Consider the following 12890-nt stretch of genomic DNA (forward strand, 5'->3'; position numbering starts at 1 on the left):
GAGTGTAGGAGTAGAGGAGGGGCTAGCTAATTTTGCACCTTGAGGCCAGAGCCCGAAGCTGCCTGGAAGAGAAGGGGAGGGGACCCCTGGGAATACACAGCCTGTGGATTGGAGAGATTGAGCCAGACCAGAAAAACAGGTGCAGGTGATAACGGGTAAACGGGGGAGGGGAAACAAACAGAGACAAAGAAAGGTGGCTGGGACCAGACAGAGGGGGAGGCAAGGCCCCCTGATGGTCAGTGGCCCTAGAAGGCAGCTCCCACAGTGAGCAGGACCTGGTCTCAGACCCGCCCTCTCCGTAGGGCCCTGAAGTGCGCGATAAGAAAGGTCTGAAAGGAGGACCTTGGCGTCAGCTGGCTCTGGCCTCAGCCAGGGGGCAAGGGCGATGCCCACACCTGGGGGGCAGGGTTGCCCTTTGACAAACCAGCAGCAGCAGTACTCCCCCCTCCTACCCATGCCCCCCCCCACCAGCCCCACTGGGGGACTGATGGTCCCTTTGTTTCAGAGGCCCTGCCCCGGAGAACTGTTGTTCAGAACCAGCCCCATTAAAAAATCCCTCCCCAGCAACTAACTGGGAAGCCAGTCTGGTGTGGGGGAAAGGGCACTGGGCTAAGAGTTCAAAGTCCAAGGCTCCAGGCTTTGTCCTGTCACCGACTCCCAACTCCCGGACGCACTCTGGGGTTCATTCAGCCGTCCCCATTCAAGAGTAAAGGTCTCAAGTGACTTCCGGGCTCCCTGGCCCAGCAGTGAACTTGGCTGGGGAGCTGGGTGGGAGCTGGGGTGTTGCTTCCTTCCCCCTGCGAGCTTGCTGTGTGGGCAGAGGCTTTGCTGGTCACAGGAGGTGGGGGCAGAGCATGGGCCGGGCATTGGGCAGCTTCTTTCCTCTGCCCCCAGCAGGGCTGTGGGGACCCGCCGGGGCCCTCGGGTCCTGTGCTTGGGCAGCAGGCCTGCACCTGTGTGAGGGTGTCTGGGCATCCTGCCCAGGGAACTGGGCCCAGGCCCTCTTGTTCAGCCAGAAATTCCAGCCTTTTAAGGATCAAGGGCCAGAGAGGGACCTTTTCCAGGCTGCCAGGGAGCTGTTTTTCCAGCTTGGTGGTATCACCAGGCCTGGAGGGTGAGTTCCCTGATCTTTGATTGGGCTTTCTGGAAAGGTGTTTGTCTTCACCTTGTAGGAGGGACTGGCTGGCTTGGGGCCACTTCAGTCGGCACAAAGCCTCCAGCCCCTCATCCAGGCTCTTGGGAAGGAATGACTTTTTAAATCAACTTTATTGAGGACTGATTTACATACAGTAAAGTGCACCCGTTTTAGATGTACTACTTGAGAAGTCCTCAACGTATGTGCTGTGTACCCAGCACAGTAATCAAGGCAGAGTACATTTCCATCGGCCAAAAATGTTCCCGTGTGTCTTCTTCCCATGCCCCAGGCAGCCACCGATCAGCTTTCTGTCTCCATAGACCAGATTTGCCCATCTATATCAACATACAGTTTGGACCCTCGTGTCTTCCCTCTCTGCCCCATAATTTCGAGATTCAGCCATATCGTTGTGTCTGTAGGCGGTTCTTTCCTTTTTCTTGCTGAGTAATAGTCCCTCGTGTGGCTAAATCACAGATTGTTGACCGGTTCCCTCGTTTGGGGGCATTCGGGTTGTTTCCAGCCTGCAGCTATCGTGAGTAAGGCTGCCACGAACATCTGTGGTCTTTGTGGGGATGTATGTTTTCCTTTCTCTGCATTAGTACCTAGGAGGGGGAGGGAGACTGCTGGGTCAGTGGAGAAGCTTGTTGGTTCCTTAAGAACCGACCCCCTCGCCCCCTACCACCCCCGCCAGCCGTGCTTCCGGGAGCGGCTGGACCGTTCTACAACACGTGAGTGGGGAGGGATTTGGAATGTTGCCCTTCCCTGTCTTGGCCTTTTCTCGTCCCCAGAGATTGAACAGAGCTGTGTGGTAGTTTGGCACTCCAGGGGGCGGGGAGGGCCCCCTTGCCTTGCCAGAAGACATTTCCCTGCCTCCCTCCACAAAGTTGAGATTCAAGGGGCAGTGCTCAGCAGAGGAGGGCTCAGTACCTGAGTTTAAGCAGATGCTTTGTTGGCTAAAATGCAGTTAATTCTTTTCCTTTCGCTCGTTCACACCATTCTATGCAAGTGTTTTCAAACAGACGGGCCACACTGGCAGCCTCACCCCATCCCCTGCCTGCCACTCCCTCCCTGCCCCAAGGTAAAGCCATTTCTTTCCAAGGCCCAGGGAATCTGCGTGCTCGTGGCCTGGGTACCCCCTTCTCTCCAGTGGGGTAGACGATATATGTGACTCCAGGAACTTGGCTGTTTTGCCAAGTTGGTGGCCGGCGTTGGTTCTCACGCCCCTGTCAACTTGCTCCACACTGTCATCGGTCACCAGAGAGCTCTGGGCTCCCCTAGTGCTAAAGGGCACAGCTGCCTGGAGAGAAGTGGTGAGGCTTCCTTGCTAATTGCCAAGAGGTGTGAAAGTAGGGAAGAGGGGCTCCTGCGTGGCTCAGTCGTTAAGCATCGGCCTTTGGCCCAGGTCATGATCCCAGAGACCTGGGATCAAGCCTCACATGGGGCTCCCCGTTAAGCAAGAACCTTCCTTCTCCCTCTTCCAATCCCCCTTCTTGTATTCCCTCTCTCATTGTGTCTGTCTCTGTCAAATAAATAAAATTTAAAAAAAAGAAAAAAAGAAAAGAAAGTAAGTACAGAAGAGAACAAAGGCTCTTCCGTCAGAGCAGGAATTAAGGAAACCCAGGGGCCTGGGCTGCGCATGTCCTGAGCTGGGCCTACCCCCATCCCTGCCCTGAAGTTTTTAGGTCTGGGCCCACAAGCGGCTCCTTCGGGATAAATTAAGATCTTTTTTCTTGTATGACTCTTGGGCTCTCATCTCCTTCAGATTTCAGGACACCTGGGAAAGCATTCTCCCTTGCTAGGGAAAATACCACTGCCCATTCCAGGGGTAGCTCTCTTAGTTGAGAAGGAGAAGCAGACTCTTGAGCTGAGCAGGGAGCCGGACATGGGGCTTGATCTCACAACCCTGAGATCATGATCTGAGCTGAAGTCAGATACTTAACCCACTGAGCCACCCAGGTGTCCCTAGAACTTTTTTTTTTTTTTTTTTTGCACCATCTACAGTGGGCCCTTATGTTGGGTGAGACTTTAAGAAAAAAAAAAAAAATCTCAGAGATAGTGATCTTTGCCCAAAACGCATTGGTTCCAGGACACAATGACACTTAATTTAAGACAGCGGAGGACCAATATTAGACGAAGCAAAGACAGACATATAAGGGCGCAAAACAGCAACGAGAGAAGTGAACGCAAGGGCAGAAGTTGCCGTAGTTGACTATGTCCAGGAGGAGTTATTGGACTGGGCCTTGAAGGGTGGAAAGAAGTTTTCCCCGTGAAAAGGGCAGAGGGATATTCAAAGAGAAGGGAGTTCGGTGTGCAAAGGCGCAGAGGTGTGAGAGACTGACCGCGTTGGGGATTGCCTTGAAGTGTAGGAGTGTAGGGGTCCCGCGGGCCAGACTGCGGAAGGCTTTGTGCTGTGCTGGGAGGGCGGGAATCTAATTTTCCCGGAAGCCTTACAGAGAGTGGCAAGCCGTGGAGAGATCTGCATTTTAGAAAGATTGCTTTAGAGACTATGAAACGCAGGCCATGGGGAACCGCCAGGAGGAGGGGGCAATGACGTAGGTGACAACCAAGTTGCCTCAAACTAAAGACTGGACATTGAGCTTGGAGAGAAGGGGCGGGTCTGAGGGACTCACCGGTCCAGCTCGGACGGGGCAGATGGGAAGCGTTGGGCGCATGGGAAGTTTCATGCAGGAGAAGTGACTTCTGGACTTGATGTAGAGCTTTGGGCACCAAATTCAAAGGGCTCCCCTCCAGGAAATCCCCAAGCAGACAGGTCCCTAGAAGATCAAGGTTGCCAAGCGGATTGCTTCCGAACAGGGAGGTGTGAGGACTCTCTGAGGCGACTGGTTTCCCCTGGAGCCTGTGAAGCAACATACCTATTGTTGGAAAATGGGTTCTCCGGGGAGGGTGCCGAGGGGGACCCACTACCGCACAGAATGCACAGCTGTGGGTCGTCCAAACCCTTCACTTGGCTTTATTTATAATCCTAATTACACCCTCCAGGAAGAACAATTGCTGATCGACCCAGTTACAAATTAAAGTTAATAAAATGAAAAGCCGATCCAGCAAACACAGCCAAATGCTGAGAAGCCTGTAGTGATCGATCACGATCACCATCCCGGGCTGCTGGCCGCCCCGTCCCCTCGCACACCTCCCTATCCTGCCCAGGCCCCTTCCTTCCCCGAGTGCTGTCCCTGCCCACAGGGGGTCCCCTCCCTTCAGGCCTGGCAGGCTTCAGGCGGTCCCGGTGGGTCTCCTCCCCCAACCTCCCACCCCACTAGCCCTGGCCTCAGGCTTTCTCTTCCACCACTGCCTGGCCTGGGGGCCACTTCCTCTGCCGGTGACGGTGTTTGCGGTGTTTGCAAACCGAGGCTGCCAGGCAGACAGAGCTACAAGAAGCCGACACAGGAAGCAGGGCCTCCTCTTCTGCCCTCCTTCCCCAATCTCTTTTGTTCCCTTTCGCGGCTCCCTTGGCTGTTGGTCCGTCCCTCGTTTCCCCTGATCTCTCTCTCTACCCACCTCCTCACCCTGTGGCTGACCTTGGCCATCAGCCCTGAATGCTCCGAGAGGGGCCCTGGATTCTGTGGGTGTCCCAAATGGTCAGGCAGGCACTGTCCGCTTGGCTCAGCAGCTCAGACAGCTTAAACACAGCCTCTGGCTTTTGCTGACCCCGTTCATTCCTTTTCTCTTTGTAAAGAGTGGAAACTGGAGAGGGACGGTGGGGGACAACCGTCTCTCACAGGCCCAGCTGTCTGGGCCATGGGGCTTCTCTATCTCTCCTTGCCTTCTGCTGAACAATTAGAGTCGATCTTCGTTCCTTCTGATCACAGCACACAAAATGGGTGGCTTACCCAGGAAGCGCAGGGAAGCCGGCTGGGACAGAGCCATTTCTCTGCAGGGTGTAGGAAAGGCACACCGCTGGTGTCCTACGTCCTACCTCTGACCCTTTTTGTCGGCTCCTAGAACCCAAGCATCCCATGCATACCAGCCCTGTGGGGAAGCCAGACATCTCCCCACACCCAGGGTTTCATCCATTCATTCTGATTTTTTTCTTTAAAGATTTTATTTATTTATTTGATAGACAGAGATCACAAGCAGGCAGAGAGGCAGGCAGAGAGAGAGAGGGGAGAAGGGGAAGCAGGCTCCCTGCTGAGCAGAGCCCGATGTGGGGCTCCATCCCAGGACCCTGGGATCATGACCTGAGCCGAAGGCAGAGGCTTTAACACCCTGAGCCACTCAGGCGCCCCATTCTGATTTTGTTTTTGCCCCTTATCAGCCCAACTGCTGACTCTTGGCTCTGCCTCCCCAGCCCTGGCCCTTTGGATGAGGGGTTTCTATCCAGTCCTGCTGGCATTTGGCCCTTGCATTTCCTCAATGGGCATTGATGGGGGTCACACAGTGGGACCGCCCCCGGTCTCTCCACCTGCTGTAACTTGAGCTGTCCCCTGGCTCTGCCAACCCCAGATATTCACAGCCGAGGCTCTTGACCTCTGCCCTGGGGAAGCCAGGCTGGACAATCCAGGGGAAGGTCTTAGAGTGACCAGCAGAAGGGCAGAGAGGAAACTGGCGAGGGCGTCAAGGGTGGGTCATGCCGTGAAGACTGTGGTCAAGATCTTCAAGGTCAGACTTCAAAGACTCGCCTCCGTGGGTGGCCTGCCCACCCCTTTGTACAGCCATCCGTCTGTTTCCTGGTGGGCCCGCCCACCCGACCGTGGCTCTGGGGGTGCACTTTATGTCTGATTGGCCACTGGAAGCCCCTTACCTGGTCCGGGTTCTGGCTCTCTGACCAAGTCTCTGTTGAACAAAGAAACGGATGAATGAAGGAGCTCTGCGTCCTTTATTCCCTGCTGAGGCTGACATCAGCCTATTTACATAAGGCCCAAGGGAGAAGCTTTAGCCCATCAGGTCCCATTGATCTACTTCTTAAAACACACCTCCAGCCAATGCCTCCTTTTGGGGGGACTGTGCGTTTCTCGCTTGGTTAATTCCAACCAGAATTGGTTCACTGATTCCTGGCTTCCGTTTTAACTCTTTCCCCCACCAGTCCCTCTTTTCCGCTGCTCCTTTGGTACCGTCACTACCTCTCCATTCCTCACGAAATAAAGTACAGTTCCTGGGGCGCCTGGGAGGCTCAGTCGGTGAAGCGTTTGCCTTCGGCTCAGGTCATGATCCCAGCATCCTGGGATCCCATGTCAGGCTCCCTGCTCAGCGGGGAGTCTGCTTCTCCCTCTGCCCCATACCCCCCCCACCCTTGCTTGTGCTCTCTCTCAAATAAATAAAATCTTAAAAAAAAAAAAAAAATTCCTTTAGGTCCCCTATGATTTGGCCTAACCTGCTATTCAGTCCATTTCTTGCTCTGTTCCCCTGTGACGCTGTGAGCCAGCCAACTCCTCGTAACTTTTCACTGTTCTAGCATGTTGTTCTTCCACTCCCTGCTTTGCATCATCTGTGCCTTCTGCAAAAGCTGTGCTCCCCAGAAACCCCACCCTTTCTGGTCTATGGACCTTGCAATAGTCCTTTAAGACCCAGCTGATCACCTTCTCTGTGGCTCCTCCGATGTCGTCAGCGGGCCATCCAACAGCCTTTTCTGATGTGTCTTTTCGTCCAGCACAGGGGAAGACCAGAGTTTTGCAGTCCTTCGCTCCACGTTTCTATTGCATGAACACAGAAGCCACTTGAGGTCAGAGCCTGTGGTCGTACTCACCTCCCTGTACTCAAAGCTGGCAGAGAGCCTGGGCCATGGTAGAAGAGGCATTCTATGATAGGCTGTGTGGCCTTGGGTCTCTCACTTACCCTCTCTGTCTCTCAGTCTGGTCATTTGTAAAACTGTCCTAATAGCTCCCGCCTGAGGGGAATCCCCAACAATGAGGATAGCTTGAGTTACAATCTGTAAAGCTTATGGCCAATGCTTCTCACATATTAAGCCCGCAGTGAAGGTTAGCTACTGTTATTAACTGGGATTATTTAGCCCTCTGTATGTGTTTTTTGAATGAATGAGTGCATAAGAGCCTACACAGTCTAGCAAGGGACTTTCCAGCGACAAAGAACATTCAGTATCAGTCTTTCTGTTAAGATCTTTTTTTTTTTTTTAAGATTTTATTTATTTATTTGACAGAGAGAGAGCACAAGCATGGGGAGAGGCAGGTGAATGGAGAGGGAGAAGCAGGCTCCCTGTGGAGCAAGGAGCCGGATGTGGGACTTGACCCCATGACCCCGGGATCATGACCTGAGCCGAAGGCAGACACTTCATTGACTGAGCCACCCAGGTGTCCCCCAAATAAATAAGTCCCTGAAAAAGAAAAAGGGAAAGATGACTGGAGTAAGCTTGTCATACTTGTCAGATGAAGAGTGGGAAAGAACAGGACCTTTGCATCGGCGTGACACTGGTGAGCAGTTCTCAGGAAGGCGGTGCTGGGGTCATCCATCAATTATATTTTCCTCTGAGGTACCTACTACATAAAAATTTATTTCAATAACTGATAAAAAATTCCTCACTAATAATCCCCTCACAAATCGCCTGGTTACCTTGGAGAAGGCATGTGGACCCACGATTGCTCAGCTGCTAGAGAAGGAACCAGATAGGGAAACAAATCTCTTCAACCAGAAAACCTTAAAGACCATCGGATCCCAATCATTTCTTTGGAGAATGATCATGATTTTGACCTTGGTTCAAATTCTGATCCTGTTATTCACTCTTTACGAGATGCTGAGACATTCCCGACTCTCACTGACCTGTGACGTGGAGATAATCCCTAACTCACATGATCGTAGTGAGGCTGAAATGACATTAAATGGGATAATTTACGCAAAGTAAAGCATGAGATCGTTGGTGTGTGCAAATTTAGTGTTTGGATCAGTTTTGAAACGTATGTACGCAGAGCTGATAAAAATACTCACTTCTTGAGCAACAATAACTTTGGGCAGCTACCGGGTATCTTCCTCATTCTTACATTCTGGTGTGGAAAAAAAAAAAAACAACTTTTGAACCAAGAATGTATGGGCCAGACATTTTGTGAGCAGCTAGAAAAACAGAATTAAAAAAAAATAGGGTCCTTGTCCTCATGTCGCTCATAGTCTAGACAGGACATAGCTCTAGTCATAAGACAAGTTCTCCAGGTAATGTGATGTATCCACAGAGGGAAAGCACTACACTGAGATGGGACAAGACTGCAGATGAGGTAGTTAAGGGAGGTTTCTGGAAGAGGTAATGCTTCAACCAAGTCTTGGAGGAAGAGTGGAAATTATCCAGACAAAAGAGGGGGAAGGGGAATTCATTCCAGGAGCAGGAAATAGTAGATGCAAAGATCCTGGGGCACAAAGAAGCAGTCGCATTCTATGAAGAGCAAATTGCCTGACAAGGATGAAGGGGGTGTATCTTCTTGTGGAGGCAAGTGAAGAGATGGGAAAAACAAGGTGGCCTCGAGTCACAAAGAGCGACCGACACCAGGTTAAGGACTCTCGAGACTATCCTGAAAGTAATGGAAAGCCATTGAAGGCGGCAAAGCAGAGGAATGAACTGGTGATGTTAGTGTCCTGTTCTGCTCACTCTGGAGGCTGGAGGACAGGAGACCCTGGGGTGGGGGTGGGGAAGAGCGGCCATTCTAGAAATGCAGGCAAGACATTGCCGTGAAGAAGCAGACTTCACCATCTAGCGCCACAGTCTAGAAATGAACAAATAGAGCCTATTCTGTAGTAGATCCTCATTTAAAAAATGGCATCTGCCTACTTCTAATATACCAAGCTGGGGGTGGGGGGAACGGTCAGGGGTGCCCCAGCAAGGAGGGAAGGGCATGGAGATAAACTTCAGAATGTGGGGAAGTAGGTCCAAGAGGACATACTCTGGCCTTCGCTGGAGGGATGGGGAGCCAGTGCTCAGCGCACAGATGTGTCAGTAGGTGGCTGAAAGACACGGGGAAAGATTATGTAACTGGGGTGTGGAGAAGGAGAATAGTGGTCCATTGCTGGAGACCTGATAAATTGAGAGCTTTCTTCCTGGGGGCGTGGGCCTGAAAGAAGGTCCAAGATGGCTTAATTACCCATGGTGGTCTGCACCTGGGATGAGTCACAGGAGAACTGTATTAACCCCCTTGGGCTTTCCCTGCCCCGGGGCTTGGGACAAAGCAGCGTCCCAGGCTGACCAACCACTGTCCCCTCCCCCGCTTCCTCTCTGGGAGCTGGGGGATTTGCATCATCAGGCACCTGCTGGAGGTGAGTGTCCTCCCCGCCCACAGCCGCCTTCTGCAGGCTGAGCAGGTGTAGGTGGACAGCTGGCGGGGGTGGGTGGTGGGGTGGGTGGGGTGGGGGCAGGGTTGCTGGGGGCAGCCGCCCTGTCCTTAGGAGGAGCCTGATTTTTACAGGAGTGGATTCATGAGGTTGGAAACTGGTGGCTAGCCTGGCGACCAGAGCCAGCTTCTGTCACATCCGAAATGGAAGTAAGAACCTACTGGAAGAAACCAAGGAGCCGAGAGGTCTTTCCTCAGGGCCTCTGGGTTTCGGTCAGACTCCCCTCAGCAGAGGGCGTGTGACATTGGGCATTTCATTCAACCCCTCAAAGTCTTAGTTTGACTGCAAAATGGTGGTGACATACCCGCTCTCTGGCACTCAGACTACTACAAGTGGACCCTTATGAAGAGCTCATTGTGGGTGCCAGGCTCTGTTCGAAAGGCTCTACATACCTAGAGAATATTGTGTTATATTCATTAGCAGCTCTACATGAGGTATTACCATGACTGCTACCCCCCTTAAAGATGAGACAGCGGAAGCACGGGGAAATTAAGGGGCTTGCCCCTTAATTCCAGGCAGAGTCTGGATGGAGACCCCTGTGCAGCCAGACTCACACACTCCACACCTCCACACGTCAGACCCCCGCCGCCTTCACCTCCTCCCTCAGCTGCGAAATCCTTTACCAACAGATGCCGGTGCGTTTTTCTCAGTCATGACTGACCTCCCCAGAATGCTGAGTTCAAGACCTCAGGCCCCACTCCCAGCGTGCCGTGGTCACCAGGGTTTTGCCTCAGGAAGGGATGGGAGCGACAGGTGTGTCCGCTGAGTGTGGGTCCTTACAAACCCGTGGAAGGCACAGGAAGGGAGACTCAGAGAACCGGCGACCTCCCACAGTCATGGAGCTCTGAAGCTCAAGAGGCTCATCTCATGGCAAAGTTCCCAGTGCAGGGTTTCTCAGACCTCTTGGAGAAGAAGCCAATTTGGTGGCTCAGGGCAAGGCCTCTAGAACCTGAGGTCGAAGCCCATTTCTGTCACTTCCCAGTTGTGGGACCTTGGGCAAATGACTTTACCTCTCTTGGCTTTGGTTTGCTTATCTGTACAATGGAGGTCCAGGGCTACCTACCTCGGAAGGTTATGGTGAGGTGCTCATGGAGTACTCTCCGTGGCTATCAGAGTGACAGCTCCAGGCCGGGGGCAAGAGTATAAGATTTGACTCAAGGTTTGCTTTGCCTAGAGGAGGCAGGATAAGGGCTATACCCAGAAACCAGAAGATTGACAGGGTGGTGGGACGTCTGTCTGGGGAAGATTCTAGACGGAAGCAAACGGTAATTTCAGGCTGGTAGGAGGGTAGCATGAGGTCCTAGGAGGCTCAAAGGCAGGTAAGTGCAGAAGGGTCTAATTGGACTGGTGGTTATTTTGGGGGGACCCACAGCTAGGCAGCTGGGTAACCTCTTTCTAGGACCTGTGCTCAGTATTCAGGAGGCCCGACCAGGCAGTCAGCGTAAGATAAGGATGTGGCCGCACGGAGTGGAGGCAGCCACCTGGAAAGGACTTTCCTCTCCCGGTGGCTGGGGGTTAAGGAACAGATCATGAAGCCTGTGGGAGGAGGCCACCAGAACCGGGGCTCAGCTGACATTGGGGAGGCCAAGTCCAGATGTTAAGTAGATACAGGGGGGCCAAGGGGGTCAAACCAAGGGGAGGAGGCAATTAGCACATGCAAAAGTTTAGGATAGCACCAGGTTCAAAGGCCATGCGATGCATGTGTTGGTGGTGATGCTGTTATTTTTGATGGTCAGGATCTGCGAGCAGAAGTAACCAGACGGGGTTTTGATATCTTATTACTTCCCTCCATGAATCTGGGACCGATACTGCCTACTTTCTCATTTAGCCAAATGAGACCTTTTAAACAACCAAAAAATGCACCAGCTACCATCACCACGATTTCTTAAAAGAAGAGCCATCTTCTTGCCAAAAGGAAGATGGGAGTAATCTCAGAATAGACATTTAAATTAGAAATGAAAATTAACTGTGCCAAAGGCTCACTTGCATTGTCTTTTTGTCAGGTGCAGCTGATGGAGGGAAACTTTGTCTGGAGCACGGCTACTGGGCAGAGCAGACTGGGTGACGTACTCCTCCCTCCAGGGCTCCCCTTCCTGGGCCCTGGGCTGCCTTATGGACTTTGGTTTTGAGGAACATGAGAAAGGCTCTGTAGCCATGTACAAGGTGTCTGTCCTGACCCTGAGCTTTCATGCTCACAGCTGGGTCTCTGCTGTCCTGTGCAGGCCCTCCAGGCCCCTGGCTTCTGGGCCAGCCTGACCCCACTCCATTCCATGGCCACCTGGGTCCTCTTCCTCTTACAGCCCTCCGCTTCCCCTTTGGACGTGACACCTGAACTTGTCTTCCATTGGACCGTTGGCACTTTTTAAGGGCTTTGACAGGAACCTTGCCTTCTGCCTCTCCTGCTCCTGCCCAGCCTGCCCAAGGGACACCCTGTCCCATTCATTCCCACCCCTGGACCTCAGCCTCAACCCTTGTCCTCGATGGCTGAGGATCCACACGGAATGGCAGAGTGAAGACCAGCCCTCAGAGCCACTGTAGTGTGGACCCAGCCCTTCTACCCTGGTGCTCCTGCTCTCCCTGTGCGGGTGAGGGACAGAGGGAGAAGGCTGAGTCTCAGGTTTGCTCACAACCTAGAGAAATCAATAGGCCCAGGGCAAGGAGCTAAATGCATAATTAACTCACCACTGTGTCCGTTTGTCTCTCGGATATCTGTAAGCTCTTTGCGGTGGGAACCTTCCCTGATCATCTTCTATTTACTCTTTTATTTCCTACTCATCCTCAATTCCCAATGTCCGCCCCTCCCCGAAAACCAGCTAGTGAAGGTCATCCGAAATATATGTGTTGCCTTGAATTTGATTCTTTCATTCCATACACATTTACTGATCACCTGCCAAGAATGATACCAAGACAAAGCAGATAACGACATTGCCTTCAAGGAGCCTTCAGCCTCCCGAGTAGGAGGACCCATGGCCATGGAACTGGAAATGAAATAGAAAATACGGAATATTTCCAAAACAAGCCTGAAGGCTGAGCTGAACTGGTTTCGCCTCCAAGTGCTTGGGTGGTTTGGCCCATACGGGTCAGCCCAGCCTAGAAAAACAATCTCCCCACTGGGGCCCCAAACATGTCCCATTCAGCCTTGAACACAGCTCTGAGCCAAGGGCGAGTCAGCCTCGCAACCGTGCAACCACCTTGTTTTGTTTCCAGAGAGGTTTTTGTCCCCACCTTGGTCTGCTGGTGTTTTTCTCCCTGACCCCCTCCCACACTCATCCTGAACACGACAAGCCTCTCCTTAAAAACAAATGTCTCCCATTGCAAGATAAGGGTGTCCTTTCCGTGTTTCCATTAATTTGCTGACGCTTGTTTTCATGCTGAGTTTGGGCTGGCCTTGTACTGACCGTGGAAGGCCGAAGTTTGTTTAAGCAAAAGGACGCAAGAAAGGGGAAAACAAATCAAAGAAACACTAAATTCTCAA

The 12890-nt window shown here is 52.5% G+C and overlaps 1 long non-coding RNA gene across 2 annotated transcripts; it reads right to left on the minus strand.

Annotated features, from left to right (window-relative positions):
- Positions 1-1301: 1301 nt before the first annotated feature.
- On the minus strand, positions 1302-4739 carry LOC309852086. Of its 2 annotated transcripts, none has more exons than XR_014305071.1 (3): positions 4672-4739; positions 3766-3992; positions 1302-1737 (listed from the first exon to the last, which is right to left on the minus strand). It is a non-coding gene; the product is annotated as an uncharacterized lncRNA (long non-coding RNA). The 2 variants fall into 2 exon arrangements; XR_014305072.1 differs by having other exon boundaries at positions 4652-4735.
- Between the last annotated feature and the right edge of the window lie 8151 nt (positions 4740-12890).

This window comes from Mustela nivalis (assembly GCF_964662115.1).
Source record: "Mustela nivalis genome assembly, chromosome: 17".
NCBI lineage: Eukaryota > Metazoa > Chordata > Mammalia > Carnivora > Mustelidae > Mustela > Mustela nivalis.